At 39.1% G+C, this 26,947-nt stretch overlaps 1 long non-coding RNA gene and 1 pseudogene across 1 annotated transcript in view; one reads left to right on the top strand and one right to left on the bottom strand.

The window, feature by feature from the left end:
- Positions 1-1,222: 1,222 nt before the first annotated feature.
- LOC126068002 (uncharacterized) overlaps positions 1,223-26,947 on the top strand; it is an 83,199-nt gene continuing 57,474 nt past the window's right edge. The window contains exon 1 of the long non-coding RNA XR_007515518.1: positions 1,223-1,275. This is a non-coding gene — a long non-coding RNA (uncharacterized LOC126068002). The remainder of the gene's footprint in view (positions 1,276-26,947) is intronic.
- On the bottom strand, positions 10,033-10,616 carry LOC126068000 (ras-related protein Rab-9A-like; annotated as a pseudogene).

The following is a 26,947-nucleotide window of genomic DNA, read 5'->3' as shown; positions in this document are numbered from 1 at the left end:
ATCCTCCCCATGAGTCATAGCCCTCATTTTCATCAGCTCGCTGGCCTTGCTGAGCGTCCTGTGATATTTACAAAGGGAGATGTGATTACAAGGGGAAGGGTGGAAAGTGTAATAAACTAGAGGTGCAGGAGGAGGACAGACAGAAGGACGAGGCTCAAACCTGAACAAGGGAGGGAACAGCAGAACTCAGCCCAGAGGAAATGGGAAAGGCCTTCCTTTCCTTCTTAAACATTCAGCCCCCTTGGCAAACTTCCTGAAAGGTCAGACCCTTGCTTTTCTTCAGAGCTGTATCCTCAGTATCCACAAAAAGCCTGGTACAAAACAGATGCAAAATAATCATTGGGTGAGGAGTCCCTGGGTGGCGCAAATGGGCTACTAGCCGAAAGGTTGGTGGTTTGAGCCCACCCTAGGAAGAAAGGCCTGGTGGTCAGCTTTCGAAAAGCTCACAGCCTTGAAAATGCTATGGAGCAGTTCTGCTCTGCACACATGGGGTCGCCATGAGTCGGAATCCACTTGACAGCAACTAATAACAACAACAAACATTTCGTGAATGAATGAAGTCCTCAGTGCAGTCATTCAGTTTTTTTAGTTGGCTGAGACCTCAAGAGTCTCCTCCCCCCCCCCCCCCCCCCCCGCAACCCTCTCCTCTTTTACAAAGAAATTTCAGATAGTGTTTGAGACTTCTGGGGACTTTTCAAAAGACAAATTGTCCTCCTGCTGTTCTAAAGACCCACCGCCCACCTCCCAGTTAGAACCGCATCTCTCTGTTCTTGCTGGAAAAGGGGCACAGCTTGCTTTGCAAGAAACTTGCATAAGAAATAGTGCAATCTGGGCTGTTTTTCATCCTTCTTCAACCTCATTTCCTAAATTAAAGAAAGAGAAATTTAAGGAATCCGAGGAATATGAACCTTCTCTGGAATGATCATTATTGAGCCGTGTCAAAACCAGCTGAAATCCTGAAGGGGTGTCAAGCTGGCCAAGAAGAGAAGAAAATGAAAAATGGCTTAAATAATCCTAGGCAAACTCTAAAAAAAAAAATTTGCAGAGCAGCTGCTGTTTTTTTCTTTCCCTGAATGGTTTGCCCTTCCCCTGGTTTGGCAATCGTAGTAGGATTGTTTCAGATGATTTTGGGGTGGGATGGAGAAAGGAGGAGGGAACCCATTGTTTTGGAAGCAGGATGATGTGGTTAGTTGTACATTCCAGGTTTGTACTTTACATAGCTGCTTTATACAAGCTCACTCCCTCTTCCACGGGGATGCCACTGATCAGTAGCAGGTAAGGTTTTTATACATGGAATTCTCTTTAGGAGTTTGTTCACCCCATTGGGTCCTCCCCTGGCCAGATGCAATCTCTGTCTGCGGCCTATGGATCATCTCTCCATGGCTTCATCTATAGGGTGAAGGGCCATTTTGTCTGCCTTACAATTACCCTGAAAAGAGTGCAAGGAAAGTGGTAGCTAGTCTGCCAGATGGGCAGGGAACACATCGCTGCGCTAAAAATTTTCCAGTCATGCTATCCCAGCTTGCCCTTTTGCTGTGAGCAGTGCACAGAGTCGACAAGTATTTCTCCTTAACTCTCCACCTCCCCATGGCCGAGACTGGCTTGGCTGGCTACCAGAGCCACTGAGAGGACGGGGAGGAGGCAGCCAGAGAGTGGTGCTTTGCTTGCCTCCTCATTCTCACCCCATTGTGAACTAACTGCTCCACGACTCAGCTGGATATGAGAAAGGAACTTAAAATTATTTGCCTGTGGTCACTTATCAGTCTGGGTGAAATGTTCAGCCAGGACTAGGCACCGAAATGCGGCGCCTGGGCCTGGCCCTGGGCACAGTTGGCTGATTCGTTGCTTCACCCAGGAATGCAGCTCGTCTGGAATGCAAAGCAGGGGCCTGGAATGCTTGACACAGGGCAGAGCCGGGCCTTTGAAAGGGGAAGGTCTTTTCCTAAACATAGTAAAGACCTACATTCGTAAAAGCTACAAGGGATCTTAAAAAAAAAAAAAAATTCCGTAATACAAAAAATCAAAGTTTCTTTCTTCTACCCCTGTCTTACCCCCATTCCTCCTTAGATCAAACACCAATTTCAATTTGGAGCTTATCTTTGCAGGTATTTTTTTTAGGTAATATTAAAAAAAAATCAAAACACAAAGAAATCAAAACAGGGCTAATTTGAACACTTATTCTGCATGCATGTAGGGTGGCCATTTTGTTTCTAAAACAAATGGCTCAATGTAGGCTAGTTACAAGGAAGCTTTTAAAGAAAACAGGGGGGAGTAGAATAGAAAATCAACCATTGGCTAATCTTAATCTAACTGATTGAAGCATCCTCCCTTCTCTTCTTTACTGTGGTCATCTGGCATCAGGTTACTAGGTGGTCTCTGGTGGGGGTGGGGGCGGCATTCATTTGCCCAAATCTTTAGGTTTTAGGTAGTCTGGAGGTTTTAAAAATGATAAAAGGTATCTCAATTATTCAGAGAATTCTGATGGTTATATCTCAGGACACAGAGAAAATTACTTAAAATTACATTCTTTGCATGAAATAAACTTTCAGCTAGTTTATGGTTAACAAATGTCTTTGTCACAAAGGGGGTTTGCAAAGACTTCATCACTGTGTCAAACTGGGTCTTGGTTCCCTTATTACTAACAATCTTTAAAATGGGAAAAAACAAGTTAACAATGCTGCAAAATAGTTTAGCGATTTTGGGTCAGGCTTTTTTTTTTTCTTTTTTTAGCCTGGTGGATAAGAGAACCCCCTTGAAATAAAAGTGAAAGGTTTATTTCTAATTTTATTTCACAGCAGGTAAGTAGGTAGGTATGTAGCTAGACAAAATTTTGCCTTTTTTGCTTTGACCTAAGTGGTATCATGCAGTGTGGATTTGTCTTCAACTTGCTTTTTTTTTCATTTAGCAGTGTCTCTTGGAGATTTTTCGTAGTGTGTCCTAATTCTTTCCAACTGCTGCGTATTCTTACATAACTTAGACGCATCACTGTTTCTTTAACTGCCCCTCTTTTGATGATCACTTAAGGTGTTATGCATTTTTACTACAACGAATGGCATTCAGTGAACAACCTTGTACCTGCTTCCTTTCTGCACAAATCCAAGTATTTCTCTAGGGTAGATACCAAGATTTGGAACTGCTAGGTCAAAAGACAGGTGGATCTAAATTTTTAAGGGATACTGCCCAATTTGTTTTCCAAAAGGGCTGGACCAGTTTATATTCCTATCAATGGTGTAAGAAAACACCTGTTTCCCCACACGCTTACCAATGCTTAACATCAATTTTTCTTATGTATTGCCAGTTCAATGTGTGAAAGATAATATCTCTTGCTTTTATTTGCATTTTCTCAAAAGCTGGTGGGACTGGGCATCTTTTCAGATATTTATTTGTCATTCATGTTTTCTTTTTTGTGAATTGCCTGTTCATATTTGTTGCCCAGTTTTCTATTTTATTTGTCTTTTTCTTGAAGATTTATAATAGTAAATCCTGGTGGCACAGTGGTTAAGAGCTTGGCTGCTAACCAAAATGTCGGCAATTTGAATTTACCAGCTGCTCCTTGGAAACTCTCTGGGGCAGTTGTACTCTGTCCTGTAGGGTCACTATGAGTTGGAACCAACTCAACAGCACATAACAACAACATTGCAATGTTTTCACTCAGTCTGTTACTTAACTTTAATTTTGTTTCTATTGTCGAAGAAAATTTCAGAGATTAGGGCAAATATTAAATTTATAATGAGTTTACCTGAGTGGGACCAAACAATTTATGAATTGGGCAGCATCCAAACCAAAAATGGAAATGGCTCCATCGACAGCAAAAAGTCAAGGGTTTTACGTACCAAGAGCAAGGAAGTTAGACTTAATTAAGGTTTAACATTTGTCAAAATAGGGTAAAGGATGGTCATTTAACGTGTAGTCATGAATTTGGTCAGTTGGTGATCACACAGTATCTTATTGACAATCACGAGGACAACCTGAGGAAGTTTTACTTTAGGCACAGAACACTATGTGGGCCACAGGGGACAATAAACCCAAGGTCTGTTGGTTACTTGTGAGCAGGTTATTTCCTTAAGCATTTGGGGCAGTTTTTATCTTTTAGTTGCTAGGCTCCAGCAAGTTTATCTTTACAAGAGTTTCTTTTGTTGGACAGGTTTAAAGTTTTGATAGAGTAAAACTTGTTAGCCCTTTCTTTTATGTCTTTTGCAGTTTTTTTTCGTATTGTTTCAGGAGGTCTTTCCTAACCCCAAGGTCATAAACGTGGTCTCCTAGATATTTTCTTTTAATAGTTTAATACTTTTGTTTTTCACCTAATTAATCAGGAATTCATTTGAATAAATGGTGTGAGGTAAAAATACTAACTTTAATTTTTTTCTGATAGCCAGTTGCCTCAACACCATTTATTGAAGAGTCCATTCTTTTCTTCATGGTTTTGAAATGTTGCCTTTATCATATGCTAAATTCCCGTATGCATGGACTTGTTTCTGGGCTCTGTATTCTTTTCCTTTGATCTATAGATCAATTGTTGGCTCATTCAAATGATATGGAATTTATGGATATTTGGGGGCAATTGTGATCTTGACAATATTAAGTCCTCCTGTTCTTTTTTTAGGAGCCCTGGTGGCTCAGTGGTTAAGAGCTCAGCTGCTAACCAAAAGGTCAGCAGTTCGAATCCACCATACTGACCCTACAGAACAGAGTTGAACTAGCCCACAGGGTTTCCAAGGAGCACCTAGTGAATTTGAACTGCTAACCTTTTGGTTAGCAGCTGTAGCACTTAACCACTACATGACCACAGTTTCCGTATATGTATATACGTATACAGTATATACGTATATATGTATATACTGAATCACAAAAATAAATAAATAAATTCTATTATGTACCATTAAAACAAACAAAACAACAACAAAAGAAACATATGGGCTCACTTACCTGATAAGAAGCTGGGTATCAAACAATATTATCAAACCTTGATTTTACTTTTCCCATCTATCCACTCTGCTTCCCTCTCTCTCAGCCCCACTTCCAGGCAGGATCTCCCTTTATGCTGACAAGCAATAATTATAGAATGAGAACCTCTTTTTTAGTACTGCTATAGCAAAAGTTGTTATAGCAAAAGTTCTGAGATTGATTTAAATTTTCTGATTTGGTCACACACTAACCTCTGAACCAATAATTTTAGTTAAGGGGGTTAGAATATGCATATTGACAGAAAAAATGAGACTGGTTCTCTAAGGAAAATTGGAAGGCAGTTATCAGAATAAGGGAGATGGATGCTGGGTAGACAAAAACAAGAGTTGTCCACTCCACCATAGCTAAAAGTATTTTAAATATTTTCAATATTTAAACACCCAATTTCTTTTCTGTGGTATTTTAACATTGACAAGGACCTCCAGTATAATACTGAATAATAATAATGATGGCAGGCAAACTTACCTTGTTTCTGACTTTAATAGAAATGGTTTTAGTATTTTACCATTATGTATTATATAGTAGAAAAACTCTCTCAAGTTTGTTTAGGGAAAAAAGAGAGTTTTTTAGATTGAATTTTTGTTTTTACCAGATGCTTATTGGGAACTTTAATGAGATGGTCACATGGTTTTTCTCCTTTAATCTGTTAAAAGGTGAATTACATTAATAGATTTTAAAATTACTGAACCATTAGTATTCATGATTCACCCTTTTAATGAGTTTCTAGATTAAATCTTCTGATGTTTTATTTAGAATTTTATCATTTATAAATGAGATTGGCCTCTACTTGTCTTTTCTTGTTCTATCATTTTTCTGTTTTGATGGGAATACTATTAATAGGGAAACCTTGCTGGTGTAGTGGTTAAGTGCTATGGCTGCTAACCAAAAGGTCAGCGGTTGGAATCCACCACGTGCTCCCTGGAAACTCTATGGGGCAGTTCTACTCTGTCCTATGGGGTCACTATGAGTCAGAATTGGCTTGATGGCAATAGGTTACGGGTACTATTACTAGTCTCTTATACTGATTTGAATATCTTCCCATCTTTTACTACACTCTGGAAGAGTTTATGTAGCATGTGACTTGCCTGTTCCTTGAAGGTTTGGGAAACCTGCCTGGAAAACCGTGTTCTCTAATGCCTTTTTGGTGGAGGATCTTCTAATACATTAAAATTTTCTGTAGTTATTGACTTTTCCTATTTTCTACTTCTTGGGCCAATCTGGGCAATTTATGTTTCCCTGAGAAATCATCTACTTCATCTAGATTTTAAATTTCACCAGTAAAAAGTTTTACTCCCTTATACTTTTCTAATTATTTTCCACATTTGAATAGACTACCTAGGAATAAATCTAAAGAAAAATATCTAAGACTTTTGTAGAGAAAATTAGGTATTCAAATTATGTTCAGTAGAAGAATTACTGAAAGACATTAAGGGCCTGAATAAGGACATAAGAGAAGCCCTGAATAAATAATGAGATATACTGTCTTCAAGGGTATTTAGTCTAAGAACCATGAAGATGTCAATTCTCCCCTAAGAAGGTGAGTCTATAAATTTAATGCATTTCCAATAAACACTATAATAATTAAAAGAAGAAAAAACTTGACAAGCAGGGAGAGCCAAGTGAGTCAGAAGCCAAGATTGGTAAAGATAATGACAAAATATGAACAGAGAGAAAGAGGCATTTGACTTACCAGATACTGATATTTATTAAAAAATTACAATAATTTAAATCAAATGGTATGAGTATACCAAAAAACCAAGCCCATTGCTGTAGAGTTGATTCTGACTCAGTGACCCTAAAGGATGGAACCGAACTTCCCTTATAGGGTTTCTGGTGGATTTGAACTGCTGACCTTTTGGTTAGCAGCTGTTAACCACTACACCATCAGGGCTCCGTATGGCATGAGTATAGGGAGAAATAATTAAAACAATGAAAATAGAATAAAGAATTCAGGAACAGACCTATAAATCCATTGCCATTGTGTTTATTTCGACTCATTGCAACCCTATAGGACAGAATATAACTGCCCATAGGGTTTCCAAGGCTATAAATCTTTATGTAAGCAGACTGCCACATCCTTCTTCCCTGGAGCTTCTGGTGAGTTCGAACCACCAAGTTTTCAGTTAACAGCTGAGCACTTTAGCCACTGTTTCACCAGGGTTTATACAAAAATGGAAATTTGGCATATGACGGAGTAGCATTGCAAATCAGTGGGGAAAAGATTGACTCTTCAGAAAATGGTGCTTGGACAATGAATTATTTGTAGGGAATAAAATGAAATGAGACCCTACCTCAACCATCCAGAAAAATAAAATTCAAAGGCCAAATGAGCGAAGCACAACTTTTATTTAAAAAAATAGGTGAGATGACTCCCTGAAACTCTTGCCGAGATAATCTTTAAACCTTAAACCCAAAATATCCCCTGAAGTCTTCTTTAAACCAAACAATAGTTTAGCTTAGTTAGTAAAGAATGTCCACCTTGAGCACTGTTATGTTTTTTATATGGGATCAAATTGACAACAGCAGCTCAAAAGGTTAGATAGGAAACTTATGGGGCTGTGAGTTTATGTTAATGTAGGAGGAACAATTTGGAAACGGCAGGTGAAAATAGTTGCACAATTTAAAGAATGTCATTAACATCACTAAATTGTACATGCAGAAACTGTAGAATTGGTGTATGTTCTGCAGTGTGTATTCTCAACAACAAAACCAAAAAATAAATATATGAAAGATTACAAAAAACAGGTGGGTATTTTTAATGTAAGATTAGGAAATTTCAATAAGGCATAATAGCACAAATCACAAGGGAAAGATTTAATACATTTGACTACATTTAAATGTAAAACTTCAATTTCATTTAGAGTATAAACAAAAGTAAAAAATACTGAGTTGTAAAGATATTGAGATGAATGTTAAAAGATACTGAATAGGAGAAGCAAAGGTAGAAAAATGGGATATGCATAGGTAATTCATAAAAAAGAAACTCAGAATAACAAATACGTATAAGAAATTATGCTTAGCCTCACTATAGTTCGGGGAAATGCAAAAATTTTAAATGAGATATTTTTATGGTGGTCCAAACCACAATCCTCTTTTGTCTGGATCATTGCAATAGCTTTCTAACACATCTCCCTGTTTCTTTCATTGCCTCCTTACAGCCTGTTCCCAACACAGCAACCAGAGTGATCCTTTTAAAACATAAATCTAATCATTCCTCTGGTCCAAATCCTCAAACGGCCTTGTATGTCACTTCAAGGAAAAGCCAAAGTTGCCACAATGGCACCATGTACATCCTCTTCCTCCATTACCTTTCTGGCTTCATTTACTACTACTCTTTCCCTGCGCTTTATACAAAGTAAGTTCCCTATAAATATTTGTAAAATGTATGAATAAATTTTATCCCCAATTGTTTGGGGGGGAAAAAGTCTGATAAATGTCAATATATGGAGACACAGAAACTCTCATACACTACTGGTGGGAGTCTAAATTTGTACAAAGCTTTGGAAAGCAATTCATAAATAAAGATGAGCACATCCTTTCTCCAGACAATTCCTCTTCTAAGTAAGTGTATACCGTGGAGAAGCTTTCACATGCGCACAAGGAAAGGCTTTAAGAGAATGTTCATTGTAGCCTAGCTTCTTGTTATGATTAGCTATGTCCAGTGGTTCCCAAGAGACCTCATGCACAGGAGGATCAGACTGTTGTGAGCCATAGGGTTTTTTTTCTGGTACTGCATTAGATTTTAATCTTAAATACCTAACATTTTTGCTTTTGGAAAGTTTCCCCTGCAATCAAGAATGGGACACTAATTACATAAAAATATATACATATAAAAAGTAGTTCTCCATTTTCCCGGAAAAAATAATCCAAGGATAACTTCTAGAATATTCAAGCTTTCCATCTGAATTAAAATTAAAATCTAGGTCATCTAATTTTCTTAGACAGCCATTACAATTTAGACATGTAAGGTGCCATTATTCAGTAAATAGATACCTCATGAGTGAACGTGCCCCTTCTCCCACCCATTAATGAAGCAGCAATATCCACCGTTGTTGTTGTTGTTAGGTGCTGCCGAGTCGGTTCCAACTCATAGGAACCCTATGTACCACAGAATGAAACACTGTCTGATCCTGCGCCATCCTTACAATCGTTGTTATGCTTGAGCCCATTATTGCAGCCACCGTGTCAATCGAACCTGTTGAGGGTCTTCTTTTCTGCTGCCCCTGTACTTTACCAATCGTTATGTCCTTCTCAGGAACCGGTCCCTCCTGACAACATGCCTAAAGTATATAAGACACAGTCTTGCTAGCTTTGCTTCTAAGGAGCATTCTGGTTGTACTTCTTCCAAGACAGATTTGTTCGTTCTTCCGGCAGTCCATAGTATGTACATTCAGTGTTCTTCGCCAGCACCACAATTCAAAGGCATCAATTCTTCTTCAGTCTTCCTTATTCATTGTCCAGCTTTCACATGCATATGATGCAATTGAAAATAGCATGGCTCTTGGGTCAGGAGCATCTTAGTCTTCAAGGTGACGTCTTTGCTTTTCAACACTTTAAAGAGGTCCTTTGCAGCAGATTTGCCCAATGCAATGCATCTTTTGATTTCTTGACTGCTCCTTCCATGAGTGTTGATTGTGGATCCAGGTAAAATGAAATCCTTGACAACCTCAGTCTTTTCTCTCTTTATCATGACGTTGCTCATTGGTCCAGTTGTGAGGATTTTTGTTTTCTTTATGTTGAGGTGTAATCCATACTGAAGGCTGTGGTCTTTGATATTCATTAGTAAGTGCTTCAAGCCCTCTTCACTTTCAGCAAGGAAGGTTGTGTCGTCTGCGTAACACAGGTTGTTAATGAGTCTTCCTCCAATTCTGATGACCTGTTCTTCATATAGTCCAGCTTCTCAGACTATTTGCTCAGCATACAGAGCGAATAGGTATGGTGCAATATCCATTAGTTTAACTTTATTAGTAAATGATACCTTGCTGCAAACACTAATTTAACCACACTCATACTTACGTTGTTCGTAGGTGTGAGTTGGTTAGAAGGCCCCAGCAATATCTTTAACAATCAACAACAAGATGAGCTGGGCTTGGGCTCCCGGTGCATATTTACTGTGTCTGTCTGAATCCAGTGATTCAACTTATCCTTGGTAGTGAGAATTCTTTGAACTGCCTCTTCAAATGCTGCTGCGACACTAGTGGCATTTTTTGCAATTGTTTCAAAGTAAGGATAGTCGCTGTTGTCCCTGCACCAGTCTTGGGCTTCTTCTGCAGATGCTTGTCAATCACTTATGTCTATCTTGTAACTCAAAATCACAAAAGGAAAGCTTTCTGGCTCTCTTCACATCTGATAATAGGTGAATTCTTTCTTCTAATTACTCAAGTCCTGGAAGCTTTAAGAATCATCAACACTAAAAGAAAGCAGGCGACAGCCATAACCTCTGTCAAACAGCATCCTCAGGCTGGATCCCAAATCTGCACGGCAACAAAAAGTCCATCCACCTCCAGATTTTTATTTAAAAATTCCATACCTATTATATGGAACAGCTGGGTTTCAAATTTATTCATTACATATCTGTTCGTAAGAGAACTCTTCCCAACTCTACCATCTCCAAGGAGAATCACTTTAAAAAGCGCTGATTTTCCTGCCATTGTTAATCACCAGATCTTTGACTTCAGAACCCTAATTGTTCAGTTCAATCATGATCATCACCTCCTGGGGCTGTTGGAAGGATTCACTCAGACAAAGGCTGTGAAGTTTGTCATCACAATGCCAGGCTCATGACAGGAGTGCAGAAGCTTCTGGGGAAGTTGCTCGCAGCCGCACCGAGGATATGCGGTAAGCTCCCGGCAGGCCTGTCCAGGTGTGCTGAGGAAAGAGGGTTGGGAATATCCGTAGGGTTTTCATTGGCTGATTTTTGGAAGTGGATTGCCAGGCCTTTCTTCCTAGTTTTTCTTAGTTTGTAAGTTCTGCCAAAACCTGTTGAACATCACAGCAACACAGCAACACTGACGGACAGTGATGGCTACACTTGAAGAGCAGTGGCTGAGGGTCAAACCCAGGTCTCCTGCATGGAAGGCGAGAATTCTACCACCGAACTACCACTGTCTTTGAATTTTCTTAATGAGTAATACAAATAGGAAAATAGGCAAAGCAATGAACAAACAATTCAGAAAAAATGAGATGCCTTTCATCATAGTTTACCTCATTCATTACTAGAAGTCACTCAACAACATTCAGACCCTCATTCCCATACTATTCTGTGCATTCACCACCTGACGCCACTTCTCCTACTCCCCAGTAGAATGCATGGTCTATTATCATCAAACTCTGTTATATACTCAACCTCTTTGATCATTTCTTCTGTCTTCTTGCCCAGTCAGAAGTCACCAACGACTGTCATGTCAGCCTTGTTTATAAAAGGGAAAAAAAAAAAAAAAAGGAAAGCAAAGAATAAATGAATGAATGAAGAAATGGTTAGTGGTCACAGGACAAAGCATCCTAATAAATATATATACCATTTATTAACTGTGAATGACTTTACTTCTGTAGGATGGCTTTTCTGCTTCTATTGACTTTTTGTTTTCATTGTTTTTTGCTATATGTGGTCAATATTATGAACAGATACATCTTTCCTGATGTCAAGCCATTCTTGTATTCTTGGGGTAAACCCTTTTTTGGTTAAAATGTATTTTTGTCTTTCTAATGCATTCCTGAATTAGATTTACTAGTATTTTACTAAGAATCTCTTCAGCTTTGTTCATAAGCAAGTTTGATCTATAATTTTTTTATTGCACTTGTCTGGTTTGAGTTTAAGGCTACACTACAATTGTAGAGTGAATTGGATAGCATTTCCTTTCTTCCAAGTTTCTCAAATAGTTTTTACATAATAGCTATAACTCCTTAATTGAAAGTTTGATAAAACCATTCATGTGTGATGCTTGTTAATGGGGAATATTTTTGTTTGAACTATATCTGGTTTTTTCTTCTCAGCTTTTGATAATTTATATTTTCTCATCATTTCTATTGAGTCTATGTATTCAAATTTATTAGTATGAGATTTTCATAATATTTTCTTAAGGATTAAAAAAATTTATAAATTTTTCTTGAACACATAATTGTTCTTAAATCCTTAATTCCTTTTTCTTTCCTAATCTTTTGTGCTTTTCTTAATCAGCCTTGATAGAAGCTTGCCAGTTTTATTAGTTTTTCAAAGTACTAGCTTTTTTGGTTTTCCTATTTATCTCTAATGAGTGTGTGTGTGTTTCTGTTTTATTAATCTCTTTTCCTGTCTTTATTAGTTCCTATCTCTTTGCTTGGATTTATATTATCACTCTTTTTCAGCTTCTTGAGTTGAAGAGTTAATTATTGTCAATCTTTTTTTTTTCCTTTTTAAAAAATAAATGCATTTTATTCTTTACCAAACATCCTTCATCAGGAATGCCTACTAGTGGTATGTGAAAGCCTCTCCACCTAGTACAAAAAAAAAAAAAAAAAAAAAACCGAACCCACTGCCATCAAGTCAATTCCGGCTCAAAGCGACCCTACAGAACAGAGTAGAACTGCCCCGTAGAGTTTCCAAGGAGCACCTGGCGGATTAGAACTGCTGAACTCTTGGTTAGCAGCTGTAGCACTAACCACTATGCCACCAGCATGTCCCTTAACTGTGTGAGAGGAGGGCTCTGGCGGCAAAGTGGTTAAAGCACTTGGCTGTGGTTCGAACCCACCAGCCACTGCATGGAAAAAAGTTGTGACAGTGTGATTTTGTGAAGATTTCAGCTTTGGAAACCATATGGGGCAGTTTTACTCTGTCGTATAGGGTCACTATGAATCGGAACTGACTCTAAGACAATGGGCTTGGTTCAGTTTTTTGGGTAACTCTGTGAGAGAGAGAGAGAGTGTGTGTGTGTGTGTGTGTGTGTGCGTATGTGTTTAAATGTCTTGTCCTGGGTGAATTTCTCAGAATAGCGCTGTCTTCCAATTTTCTGATTCTATGTATGTCTACTTCAGAGTTTATTACACCAATTGTTCTTCTTTTATTTCAATGACTATATTTTAATTCCCAGGATTCTAGTTGGTTCTTTTTCATAATCATCCGTACTTGTTTCATTTTTGCCTGTTTGTTTCATAATTTTTACGGATACAATTCCTCTTAATTCCTTTGAGAATCTAAACAGACTCATTTTAAAGAAAGTAATTTTTAGATATTCTATTATTTTCTTTTTGTCTGGTGTGAATTCTTCTCCATGCTGTTGCTTGTATTTTTGGCTGTCTATCTTTCGGTTTTTTGTTTATCTTAGCATTAGTTCCCTTCCTTCCTGTCTGCCTGCCTGCCTTCCTTCCTATTCCCTCTGAACTTGGCCTTCCCTGTCTAATAGTTTTGTGGTTATCTCCATCTAGTCTCTGGGACTCTCAGGCCACACTCAGGTTTTGTCCTGTAATGTTGCAGGTTCGATCCCTTCTCAGCCAGAATCTGAAGTATGCAGGTGTGTCTGCTTCTTCCACCCTCCCATGGTATGCAGATTTGTACAAGCCTGTAGTCATAGACAGCTAGCTTCTTTCAAGAGAGCAATCCAGCCCAGCGCTTGATTTCAGGTGAGTCTCATACCTCACATGGAGGATGTTTAGCTACTAAAACCCTGTAGGAGTCAAGCTCCTGACTGCCACTATTTACTTCTGAAAAATCCATCAGGTCTACACCTTCAGGCCACTTACCATATTGTTTCTGTTCCATTTCTGGATGTTCAAAAACACTCAAAAGTGTGAACATGGCTGGCATTTCTCTAATTTTATCTTTTGTCTGTTATTTCTACCATTTTGGATTACTGTCGTCCTTAACGCACCATCTTGCCTGGAAGTCCATTCCCGTTTACTTCTCTAATGCTTATAATCTAACCCCCTCACCACCTTTCTCTTGGAAACTACTCTCTCCAAAGTCACTACTGACACTTCCTCATCACCCAAATGAGCAGCTTTTCCCTTCAGTCCTCGTTCTCCTTCACTCCTCTGCAGCGTCCAAAATGTCAACAGCTCTTCCCTTTACTCCCTCTCCCTTTAGGTAATATGCTTCACTGCACTGGTTCAACTTTCTCTTCACATTTTTTTAAAAACCACTTTCACTTTCTCCTCCCATTTTGTAACTGTGGATGTCCCACAAGACCACATTCTTTGTACTCAAGTTTTAGTCTCTCGTAATCTTATGTACTCTTGTGTCTTTAGTACATAATCACCAAGATGAGTATCCCAGGACTTTCTTCTCTGAGCTCTGTATCTAAAGATCTGTGTGTGGTACATGCCACTTGATGTCCTGTGATTCCATTAGATTTCCTCCCCTTTTGTTCATCCCAATTCCACCACAGATAGCTATCTGTCTCTCGGGCTCAAAACTGTATCCATCCTTGACTTCTCCAGCTTTCTCAGAACCCTGGTGGTGTAGTAGTTAAGTACTATGGCTAAGAACTCAAAGGTCGGCAGTTTGAATCTACCAGGTGCTCTTTGGAAACACTATGTGGCAGTTCTACTTTGTCCTATAGGGTCACTATGAGTGATAATCAACTCAATAGCAATGGGTTTGGTTTTTTTGGTATTGATCCTCTTTTCTTAAACTTCCTCTTCCTCGTCGTTTCATTGCCTACACACTTGCTGTCGTTCCTCATTTGGGCCATTGTAATATTTTCCCAACAAAGCAGCATAGTTAAATATGGCAAATTTGACCCAGGTGATATTTTGATGTTGTTGTTAGGTGCTGTCAAGTTGGTTCTGACTCATAGCTACACTGTGTACGACAGACCACTGCCTGGTCCTGTGCCATTCTCACAATCTTTGCCATGCTTGAGTCCATTGTTGCAGCCACTGTGTCAATCCATCCTTGAGGGTCCTCCTCTTTTTCACTGACCCTCTACCAAGCAGACGTCCTTCTTCGGGGACTGGTCCCTCCTGACAACCTGTCCAAAGTACATGAGACAATCTTGCCATCCTCACTTCTAAGTGCCATTCTGACTGTACTTCTTCCAAGGCAGATTTGTTCATTCTTCTGGCAGTTCATGGTATATTCAATATTCTTTGCTAACACCGTAATTCAAATACATCAATTCTTCTTCAGTTTTCTTCCTTATTCATTGTCCAGCTTCCACGTGCATATGAGGTGACTGAAAATACCATGACTTGGATCAGGTGCACCTTAGTCCTCAAAGTGACATCTTTGCTTTTTAACAGTTTAAAGGAGTATTTGGCATCAATTTTGCCCAATGCAATATGTTTGATGTGCTTGTGTAAAAATTTGTGATTGGATTTCCCCACTCCCAGAAAATTTACAAATATTCAAAGCTTTCTTCCTACCCCACCATCCCTGCCTGCTAAGGAGGAAGAATCCTTTGTTGTATGGGCAAAACATCAGAACTGTTGTGTTATGCTGTTCTGCATAATGGGTGCAGTCCTGGAAAGCTAAACTGATTTACATTAGAAAGAGCAAGAAGCTATTCAAAAGAAAAGAATTTAGGAATTTAGTAGAGCTGAGACTTAAAAGATGAATAGGAACAGTTTGTCCAACACAAGGAAGGAGGAGGTTGTATTCCAGATAGAAGAGGAAACACAAGAAAAAGCAGAAATAAAATACAATGTGGTGTGTGTGTCTTGGGGTTTACAAAGAGTTGCTGTGAGTGCCTGGGAGAGATTAAAAAAAAAAAATTGGGAGAGATGAGCAATGTAAATGGAAAAGTTTCAAATTGGAGGCACTTGTGTCAGCTGTAAGAATGATGGGGCCAGACTTTTGCTTGCACTGGAATCTGTTTTTACTGTTTTGTTTCCTTCTGAATATAAATATCTTGTATTTTTTAAACAAAATATAAAAATATGAGAAAGAAAATAATATCAACCTCAATATCATTACCTAGGAATAGTCACTGTTACCATTTTGATGTATTTTCATCTATAAATGTAAACCTTTGTGCAGATTTCTGATTATTTTTGTAGGATAGGTGCCTATAAGAGGAATTAGTGGAATAAGATTTAAATATTATACCAAAAAAAAAAAGAAAATGATGGCCAACATGCAGTCCCAGGAAATAAAAGGTCAAGATGTAAACAATTTGTTCCCAGAAAAAAAATTTGTCCATGACAACAATCATATATGATGGACCACAGTCATGTATAGCCAAACCAGCTGGCACCACTCACGTAGGTGGTAACTCACTCCTTCCTAGCCAAGTGGCAACCTTTACATTTCAAAGGACTTCAAGCTGAAGCTGATCTTATCTACAATCAATCATTAATCCTCTACCTTTCCTTTGTTCTCTATGTACATAGACCCCTCTTTCCTCTTGAACAATGGAGGGCTTTGTATTTTTATCTAGTGTTGCCCAGCTTGAGTGGTATTATTGCTCAATAAAACTTCTTTACTTTCATTCTTAATAGAGCATGAAATTTTCTTCTTTGACAGCGATGAGGCCAGACAGAAAAGCTTTATCTGCCAAGTTAAGGAATATCATTTGGGTTGTCACTGAAGCATTGTAAGTGGCCAGGTTTTGAGCTTCAGGTGGCATCTTCCACCAAGGAGGACTCAAGAGGAATGAGGAGTGTGCATGAGATGGGGGTTCTGATGAGATTGTGACTGCTGCTCTGTGCTGCTTCTTTAGGGGTTGCTTTTGACACTCAGAAGAACTGAACTGGTGGAGGAGAAGTAGCCCTCAAAAAGGGGGTTCCTGGGATAGTCTGAATGTGTTTGCCAGGTGGGAAGGCAGAATTATGATTTAGACTAGAGGAACTGGCATCATAGCTGGGAAGATGACTGTATAGGTTGTCATATCTAAGAGGGATTTCGAAGACAAATATGGGAGCATGAGTCAAGTGGAGATCTTAGCCCCCTCATTTCACAGTTCCTCTACTTGTGAAATTCCAGTTGGTCCTTAAGGGCCCATCTGAAATGCCAGTATCCCTCTGAAGTTTTTCTTTAGCCCTTTGCTGGAAGAGCTCTCTTTCTCTTTAGAAACTCTATGACTGTGGTTTACAAGTCTTATAATCTGAAGATTATTTTATCTATCTCTTCCGCCACCTGGGCCTGTGCTCTGTATACACTCTCAACTCAAGAAATAATAATTACACTGAATCTGCACTTTCACAGGAAAAGGATATCCTACAGGCTTTAATAAATATGAACCTTAAATAATGAACTATTTCATGGAATGTGAATATTTCAAAGCTTCATCCATATAAAGCCTGAATAAGTCATGCAAATATTTGAAGAAAAGAACAAAAGCTTAACTAATAATTCAATACACTGTTCTTTATTTTGGACTATAAAAGGTAGGATCTTGTGCTTAGTTTTGGTGGTAAGCTCAGCTTCAGAAGCCTTGAAATGCAGATTATATTAATTACATCACAATTATATCTGAAAATTTAAAAGAGGCATTATCTGAAAGACAAATTCCAAATTTATGCCTTTTCAAAGGAAATGTCATTTGGAAAAAAACTGAATCACACCATGAAATATGTGGCATTTCTTTCAGTTTCCACTCTCTTCTTTACTAGTGTTAGGCTCATGTGGTATGTCAGAAATGTGCTTAATCAAATTTAGCTTGACTTCTCAAGTTAAGAAAATGTGTATAAAGTATTTTTGAGATAAGAAGAGGCACATTCTTTTTTTTTTTTTAAAGCATACATACCTCCTAGGCTGCTGCATTTGTCTCTTTCCTTATTTGAAAATTTGGCTTTGTTAATATAATCTACGAATTCCTATTCACTTAGAATAGGATTAGAATAGCCTGGAACCCTGTGAAGCCAAATAGTATTCTAGAATGCTGATTCTCATTTTCTATTCAATAAAGAGCACAACATTGTTATTTGTATTTGTCTGAAAGTGCACGCGCTCAGGAAGGGTTACTCAGCTGGAAACGGGACCCGAGCTCTGGCCTCGGCTTTCCATTTGCTGAGTTGCATAGTGTTGAACAAGTCAATTAACCCTCTGAGGTAAAAGGAGGGTACTGGTGCAAAAAAGCTCTCAGGTGCCTTCTCGGCTAGAACTCTGTTATGGTTTGGAGCCATCCAGTCAGCCCCCAACTCATGGTGACCCCATCCACAACAGAACTAAACTCTGCCCAGTCCTGGTCTAATCTTGCATCATCCCCATGATTGGCTGCAGATCAGACCATTGTGACCCATAGGGTTTTCATTGGCTGATTTCCAGAATTAGATCACCTAGCCTTTCTTCTTTGTCGTAGTGTGGAAGCTCCGCTGAAGCCTGTTCAGCATCATAGCAACAGTCAAGCTTCTGGGGATGGACAGGTGGTGGCTGTGCATGAGGACCATTGGCCAGGAATTAAACCCTGGTCTCCTGCATGGAAGGCAAGAATTCTACCACTGAGCTACCAATGCCTCATATGATTCTGTAATTTAAGTATAAACAACCTGAGTGTTTGATGCTCTCTCTGAAAATTAAAAAACAACAACAGAAATAGAAAACTTGTGGTCATAATAAATGTGTACCACTGAGCTCTGACTCTTGGTTTTGAAATAATGTCAGAAGGGGAGAAGGTGGGGAGAGCCATTCATTGTATTTTACATGGGCTCTGCCTGCCCGAGGGAGAATATACTGAGTGTAAGGGGCTGTAGATGCCACCAGAATTAGAAAAGATAAGATATGGCTAATGGAATTTTGTTAATTTGGGAAAAAAAAAAAAGCAGAAATGAGTTTCGAATTTTATTGCAAATAACTTGCAGCACTGAAAATGATTACAGTCACACATTTCTACATTAATAAGCATTGTGCAAAAGGATCCGCTACAACATGGTAATTTACCTTGATTAATCTTTAAAAAGAGTCTCATTTTTAAGAGTTCGTTTCACTGGCTGTAGATTTGTAAATCAATTTGCTTATTGTTTCTTAAGCAAAGATGTCACTCTGAGGACTAAGTTGTGCCTGACCCAAGCCATGATATCTTTAATTGCCTCATATCATGCGAAAACTGGACAATGAATAGGGAAGACCAAAGAAGAATTGATGCCTTTGAATTGTGGTTTGGGGGAAGAATATTGAATATACCATGGACTCCAGAAGAATGAACAAATCTGTCTTAGAAGAAGTACAGCCAGAATGCTCCTTAGAAGCGAGGATGGCGAGACTTCATCTCACGTACTTTGGACATGTTATCAGGAGGGACCATTCCATGGAGAAGGACATCATGTTTGGTAAAGTAGAGGGTCAGTGAAAAAGAGGAAGATCCTCAAGGAGATGGACTGACACAGTGGCTGCAACAATGAGCTCAAACATAGCAAAGATTGTGAGGATGGCGCAGGACTGGGCAGTGTTTTGTTCTGTTGTGCATAGGGTCGCTATGTGTTGGAACCAACTCAACAGCACCTAACAGCAATAGAAACACTATTGTTTCTTAGTTTGTCTGTTGTTCTGAGAAGCTTTCTCTTAGAGATTTATGTAGGAAATACGTGTGGTAACGTTTGTGATGTGTTAAAATTGAAAAAAAAAAAAAAGAATTTAGCCAAAAAATTAAACTAGATTCAGAAAGAAATAAAGAAGTACAGAATTATATACCAGATGCAAATTATATGTAATGTCATAAGGCTATTTTTTATGATTTTTTTAATTCCAAGTTTTCAGTTTTTTTTTTTTTGTAAGTGGAAGAAACAAGAACTAAATATTTGTAATAGAATTTAAAAGTTATGTATATATCCATATATGCTCATCTACACTCATATGCTTGGGTGTATATAATTGTATGGCATATGTATTATGCATATAGAGTACACATACATCTATATATGTTAGAATTTTTGTCTCTCCTATATAAACAAAATGCTCTTTAAAAATAGCATTCAGTTAACTGAAAAAAAAAATCACATTGTTTCTTAGCTTTTATGTTACTTCCTGTTGGCCTAGTGGCAATGATTCATTGTAATATAAGGCATGTGGTTTCCTGTATCACATGGCAAACTTAAATGAATATATAATATGAACCACTGTAAAACTTCAACAGAAGCCTGTTGATTCGGTATCACTAAATAGTAAATGCTTTGATTTCAATAATACTAATATACCCTTAGAATTTATCTTCTTCAGTGAAGAAATGTATTTGAATTTTACTTTTTAGTAATTATTTTATAACTCATATGTAAAAAATAATTTTTTTTTTTGCCAGCTCATTGTCTCTTTCTGCAGATCCATCTTTCCTTTATATATACTGAGATATATTTTCTTAATATTAGGCTTACTTTATATAGGTACTTAGAAGTATTTTAAATTCCAACATGAGCCATCTCATCCCATATGTAGCAGATTTTAACGTTTGTTTTCATCAAAATTACCTACCACTTATGGGGAATACCCTGCATCTATCAAAAATCTAGTCAGCTACTCATGCTTTAAAAAACTTGCTCGTTTTATAGCTATACTACTGATATGAATTGGATTGTGTCCCCCAAAAATATGTGTTGTAAATCCTAACCTTTTTGACTGTGGTTATAATCCCATTTGGGAATGAGTTGTCTTTGTTGTGTTAATGAGCCTGGACTCCTGTAGGGTGTATTTTGAGTCAATCTCTTTACAGATATAAAAGAGATTAAACAAGTGAGCAGAGATGGGAGAAGAGAAATGCGAAGCCACAAAGAGATCACTCAGTAGCAGAGGCTCAAAGAGACAAGGACTGTACCCTGAGCTGACAGAGACAGAAAGCATTCCCCTATAGCTGGTGCCCTGAATTCAGACTTCTAGCATCCTAAACTGTGAGAAAATAAATTTCTGTCTGTTAAAGCCACCCATTTGTGGTATTTCTGTTACAGCAGCACTAGATAACTAAGGATGTAAAAATGAATCAAATCAACACTTAATATTTTTTGTCCTTGATTAGCATCTCTGTTCTCTTTCTCTCTATCTCTCTCTTTCCCTGTAGGTAGCAGGTAAGTGGCTATTTTCAAGTTTTCTATGTTGTATCACTTTCTTCCATCTTTTCTAGTATTTAAGATAAGTCTTAAAGAGAATATCTCATAGTGCTTAAAGATTAACCACATTTTGCTAAATAATCAAAGGAAGTGGGATATTTTTGGCTCCCACTAACCTCTCAGATTTTGGAGGGAGCTGTGAAATGATGGTGTTGGTCATCTTTTTTGGTTAGTGGCCATTGAGTAGGCTCTGACTCACGGCAAATTTGTGTATAACAACGAAATGTTATCCAGTCCTGCACCATCTTCATGACTGTTAGTGTGCTGGAGCCCATTGTATAGCTATTGCGTCCATCTATCTCATTGAGGATTTTCACCGTTTTTGCTGACTCTCTACCAAACATGATGTCCTTTTCTAGTAACTGGTCTTTCCTGACGGTGTGTCCGAAGTAAGCAAGCCAAATTGGGGTAGGAATTTTTCAGAATGCGAATCAGTCATTTTTAGTTACAAGACTGAAATTAAAAACACTAGTCAGTTTTAGTAGGTGGCAGCTCATTGACTGAAAGGGTCAATGTTTTACTCCAAGTGCCCAGTGCCACCCAGAGACCACAATCTATTAAGCGATTTGAGATTCTGGAACACCTGATGTAGAGCACAGAACAATCTCGATGGTCATGTTAACTTTATTAATGATGTTAACTCTTTTCTTGGTATGGGTTATGGAGGGGTTCCTAAAACAGAAATTCTAGAATATTCAAGTTAAAAAAAAAAACCAATGTTTTTAAAAAATAACTGTGTATACTCATTTTAGCTATTGGGAAAACCAATAAAACCCACAGTGATTAACTTTAGGGAGGAAAAAAAAAAAACATTGCCGTTGATTCGATTCCGACTCATAATGGCCCTATAGGACAGAGTAGAACTACCCTATAGGGTTTCCAAGGAGCGGCTGGTGAATTCAAACTGCCGACTTTTTGGTTAGCAGCCAAATGCTTAACCATTGTGCCATGAGGGCTCCAATAAGTAAAAAGAAATACAAACACAAAAGAGCAAGTATCTTTGAGATAACAGCCCCCTAATGAGGGTGATTGGAAACCCTGGTGGCGTAGTGGTTAGGAGCTATGGCTGTTAACCAAAAGGTTGGCAGTTCAAACCCACCAGGCATTTCTTGGAAACTCTATGGAGCAGTACTACTCTGTCCTATAGGGTCGTTATGAGTTGGAATTGACTCAACGGCAGTGTTTTTCTTTCTTTTTTTTTTTTTAATGAGGGTGACTGAATTAGGTTGAATAAAGAAGGTCTTAATAAAGTTTAAGGGGCCCTGGTGGTACAGTGGTTAAGTGGTTGGCTGCTAGCTGAAAGGTTGGCAATTCCAACCCACCAGCTGCTGCACAGAAAAAAGATGTGGCAATCTACTTCTGTGAAGATTTACCGCCTCGGAAACCCTATGCGGCGGTTCTATTCTATCCTACAGGGTTGCTAGATGTCACAATTGACTTGATGGCAACAGATTTGGTCAACAAAGTCTGATCTGCTAATTTAATGAAAATTAGTAGAATTCAAGAGTGAAGAAATTTCTACAATTATAGCATGAAAGCACAAACAGAGTTTTGGTAGAGAAGCTGCTATTGTTTTTGAAATGAAGAGTTGAGAATCAAGCAGTAAATTAGAACAATAACAACTACCTGGTTAACAGTATCCAAGTGTATATAAATGACTCTCGTAGGTAGAAAATTTCAGTTTGATTTTATTTCAAGAACTCTTGCCAGTAAATTGAATCACATCTTTGGGGTCAAATTTCATTATTTGAATAATGTTTCTGAGGCAGGGAATAATCTCCATTTTGGGCTGGAAATATTTGCTTTAGAAATCAATCCATTTCTAAATGCTGTATTCAATTTTATAAGATCTTTATCTTGTCCCATGGAATTTTTTTCAAATGACAAGTCATGCTTCAATAATACATTAAAAAAATGTAACACACAATTCTGTAATTCTGACTGAACTTTGACCAAGTTTCAGAACTATAAATGACAAACCAAGAAGAGCTTATAGTTTTTCTCTCCCAAGGGCCAATGAACTCTGAGGTTTCTAAATGGATTTACTTCAGTGGTATCCGAGAGATTCTTTTGCTGTTGCTTGGCTCATTTCCTTCTTGATAAAACCCTATTTTCCTTTCTCTTCCTCTTCACTCTGTTATTTAACATAGCCCCCCCCCATATGGTATATCCCTCCTAAAGTGCTGTTTCCAGCAAATATACTTGTGATGAGATAGTTGAAGATTATGGGGGCACGTGTGTCACTTATGTTCCTGTTAAGTCTTCGCTTCTCACCCTCTCTTTTAATCTAATAAGTTTCCTATTTTACACCGGATTTTTTTTTTTTTTTTTTTACCATTCTGACATTGAAACATTACCCTGTCCCATTCTCTTTGAACCAACAGCAGACTACAATGCAGTCTTAAAACAATAAGTGATCTATTTGTTCCACCCTCTTGACCCTTGGCTTGGTAATGAGCCCTGAAAGAAAATGAACCTCTTTGACTCCTTCAAATATGATGGCCTTGTCTGACATCTCTAGTGTAGAGTGAATCAGCACAATTCTGATGCCCTTATTTCGCCCAATGCCTATCCCACTCCCTTACCAGGCAGCAGAGTTTTGCTGCTTGGATGCCATGCACCAGGTGATTACAAATCCCTCCCCGCTACTCCCTTCGCACCTTAAGGCCAAGGCCACCCCCACCCCCTTTCCCGGTCCTCTGAATTTGTGTAATTCCATCTATATTAAAATGTTGATTAGGAGCTCTAAGAGAGGATGAATTGACCCTGCACCTGGATGGCTCCATTGCTTCACCAACCACTTTCATTTATTCATTTTTCAAAAGAAGAAAACAAAGCAGGTAACTGAGGATAAATCCTTAGGTGGGACAACAAGGGAAGTCAGTGACACTGATAGGATTTGACCAGGGATCCCTCTGCCAGGGAATTCAGCAGAAATTAATCCCTGCCCAGTCATCAACCAACCCCAACATTCCTATTTCCTTTGATAACTAATATCTTCCACCTTCATTTACAGATGAGGAAACTGAAGCCCCAGTAAATGATAAGTAACTTAACAGTAGGACTTACCTTGCACATTAGAGGCAGAGCAAGGATTCTCGGTCCTTGTATGTTTGCAGTTTTTCCTAACGATTCCCAAACCTGCTTCATGTGTAGTTTCCTGAAGGTGGGGGGTGGGGGGAGGAACAAGAAGAGGATTTGTTAATTTTTCACTTCTCAAATTCTAATCTCAAATTCTAGTGTCAGCACTTTCTTCATATAACTCCTTTAAATCGCCTAATTGCTATCAAATAGATTTAAGTCCTGGTGAGATCAGTGTCTCCCAAAATTCATTAATGCATTTATTGAGCACCTACTACATACAATGCTATGTTATTAGGCTCTGTTTAAGGAAATTGAAAGAAATAGAAGGCGTGGTCCCTGACAGAGCATCTTACACTCTAGTTAGGAAACCAAACGCATAAAAAGTGATCTTAGAAAATTGTACACGACAACATATGTGCATCATTCCATCAGTAGGGCTTTCCTTTTTAATGGTTTTGCCTTTTTTACAGCATTTCCATTACAGCCAAAACCTCTCTTAACATGACCCTTCAAATTAAGCTATATTTTGCTCACAAAGTGGGGCCAAGCAAGGATCCATTTCTCACAGGTTTCCTTCACATGTTTGCAGTCCATTTAGCAGCTTCTTTGTGTTTCTCTTACATGTTACATTCCTTCTTGAGGCTGAAATTAGATTTTCATTGGTTGATGTTACAAGACATTTTGAGCCAGACTTGACTATATGGTTTGCTGGGCTCCCAGTGGATTTTCTCCATGGATGAGTGCACGGTGGGGGTTCAAACACACAGCTTCTCTGGCTGCTACAACGTGAAGACCTCCAGGCACCGGAATTTCTTTTCTTCTTCCACCTCCGCTCTCTCTTACTCCTCCTGAAGGATGGGAGAGGTGGGGGGCGAGGATGTTCCCTTGGACTGCTGTGCAGGGGGCACAGTCTAGCAGGTCAGGATGGGATGCTGCTTTTGGGAGGCTCTTCCTTTCAGGGGCTAGACAGGTTAGAAGACCTGGGGTTGGTCCTGCCTGGCAGGTGACGTGGCCCACCTGTTTTTTTTCTCTTGGCCCACTTTTCACTCTGTGACTCTGCTGTCTGGCATGGAGGGAAGATGGTCCTGAAGGCTGCTTCAGTTTGGGGCTTCTCTAGTGAGAAGATCTGGGGTAGCAGCCCAGAAGGTGCTGCGCGTGGAGTGTGTGTGGGGGGAACAACACACCCCCATACTTGCTGTTGCTTCTCTGGCTGGGGATCTTGTCCTTTTTAAAATGCGTTTAAGAAAAAAAAAAAAAAAGGAAGGAAGGAAGAGAGGGCCAAGGAGAACAAAAAATTAATTTTTTCCTTATACCAAATTGACATCTTATTGTTATGTCTCTCCCTCCTCCCAGCGTGGCTCCAGTAGCGCCCTCTAGATCTGTGCTTCTCAAATCTGAGGTGCACAGTAATTACCTGTTGCCTAGGGTGTCCTGTTAAAATGCAGATCCTGAGTCAGTAGGTCTGGGCAGGGGCCTGAGAGTCTGCGTTTCTAACAAGTTCCCAGGCGAAGCTGATGCTGCTGGTCCTCAAGCCACGCTCCAAGGAACAACAGTCTTGAGGAATAATGAATACAGTTCTGTACCAGGTTCTTAGCCATGCTTCATGTACTAATAGCTGACACTGACATAATATGTGCCTGACAGTTTAAAGTGCTTTGCATATCTCAATTCATTTAATCCTTGAAATAGCCTATTAAAAAAAAACAAAAACAAAAAACCCCAGTTACTGTCGAGTTGATTCTGGCTCATGGTGACCCAATGTGTGTCTGGGTAGAATTGTGCTCCACTGGCTGATTTTTCAGGAGTAGATGCTAGGCCTTTCTTCTGAGGTGCCTCTGAGTGGATGCGAACCGCCAACTTTCTGGTTAGCAGCTGAGTGCTAGCCATTAGCACAACTCAGATATTCCCATTGCTTGGTGGGTGTTATTATTAACCCCAGAGTCCCAGGGTGGCTCACAAGTGGTTTGCGATTGATCAACTGCTGACCTAAAAGTTGGTGGCTCAACACCCCCCTCCCATGGCTTTGCAGAAGAAAGGCCTGGTGATCTGCTTCCATAAAGATTACAGCCAAGAAAGCCCTATGGAACAGTTCTACTCTGTAACACATGGGGTTGCCATGAGTCAGAATTGATTTAATAGCAGAGGGTTTGGTTTGGTTTGGTTTTATTATTAGCCCCACTTCACAGATGAAGAAACTAAGGCACAAGGTTAAGTAACTTACCAAAACATCACATAGTAAGTGGTAGAACCAGGATCCAAACTCAATCCGGCTCCATAGTCTGCATGTTTAGTCCCATGCTATACCACCCATTTCAATAGTTTGCCAATGTACCACTCCTTTTGGAGATGCTTTAAGTTTTCAGTATTTCTTCCTGAAGTGTGGAGCCCAACTTGAACACAATGTTTCAGATGTGACTGGTCAGCCTGCGAAGACCACTGCAATATTGATTCTGCAACTGTATCAACCACACTGGTAGCTTTGTGCCTTCCGAAAATTTGACAATTAGAGCCAGTTCTCAAGGATTAGGTATAGAATTCCAATACAGCTGTGGTTTTTTGACTATTTTTTGACAAATAGAAGCAACAAATAGCAGCTGACGTTAACAGCGTTAGCTGATCACTGAGGTGGCAAGAGAAACAACTCTAAGACGGAGATTGTTCATTGCATTGCTTAATGGGACAAGAGATTGAGGCTGAAAGGGTGGAGCCAGACAGGAGACTGAGGGGTGAGATAGGGTACCGTGTGGGTGAGAAGGCTAGGGACTGGTCAGGACAGAGAGCAAGGTAGAGAGGCTGAGGCAAGCCGAAGTATTTAAAAATGAGCCATTTAGGATGCAAGGAAGCCAGAGATTGACACATCTATTCAATAAATATTAATTGACAACTCCGTTCCAGGCACTATGCTACATGCCAGCTATACAGTGATGAACCAGACAGACCCAGCCCTTGCCAT

The sequence above is a fragment of the Elephas maximus genome, chromosome 26, assembly GCF_024166365.1.
Source record: "Elephas maximus indicus isolate mEleMax1 chromosome 26, mEleMax1 primary haplotype, whole genome shotgun sequence".
Classification (NCBI taxonomy): Eukaryota; Metazoa; Chordata; class Mammalia; order Proboscidea; family Elephantidae; genus Elephas; species Elephas maximus.
The sequence above is the reverse complement of the archived record's forward strand: the minus strand, read 5'-3'. Positions and strand labels throughout refer to the sequence as shown.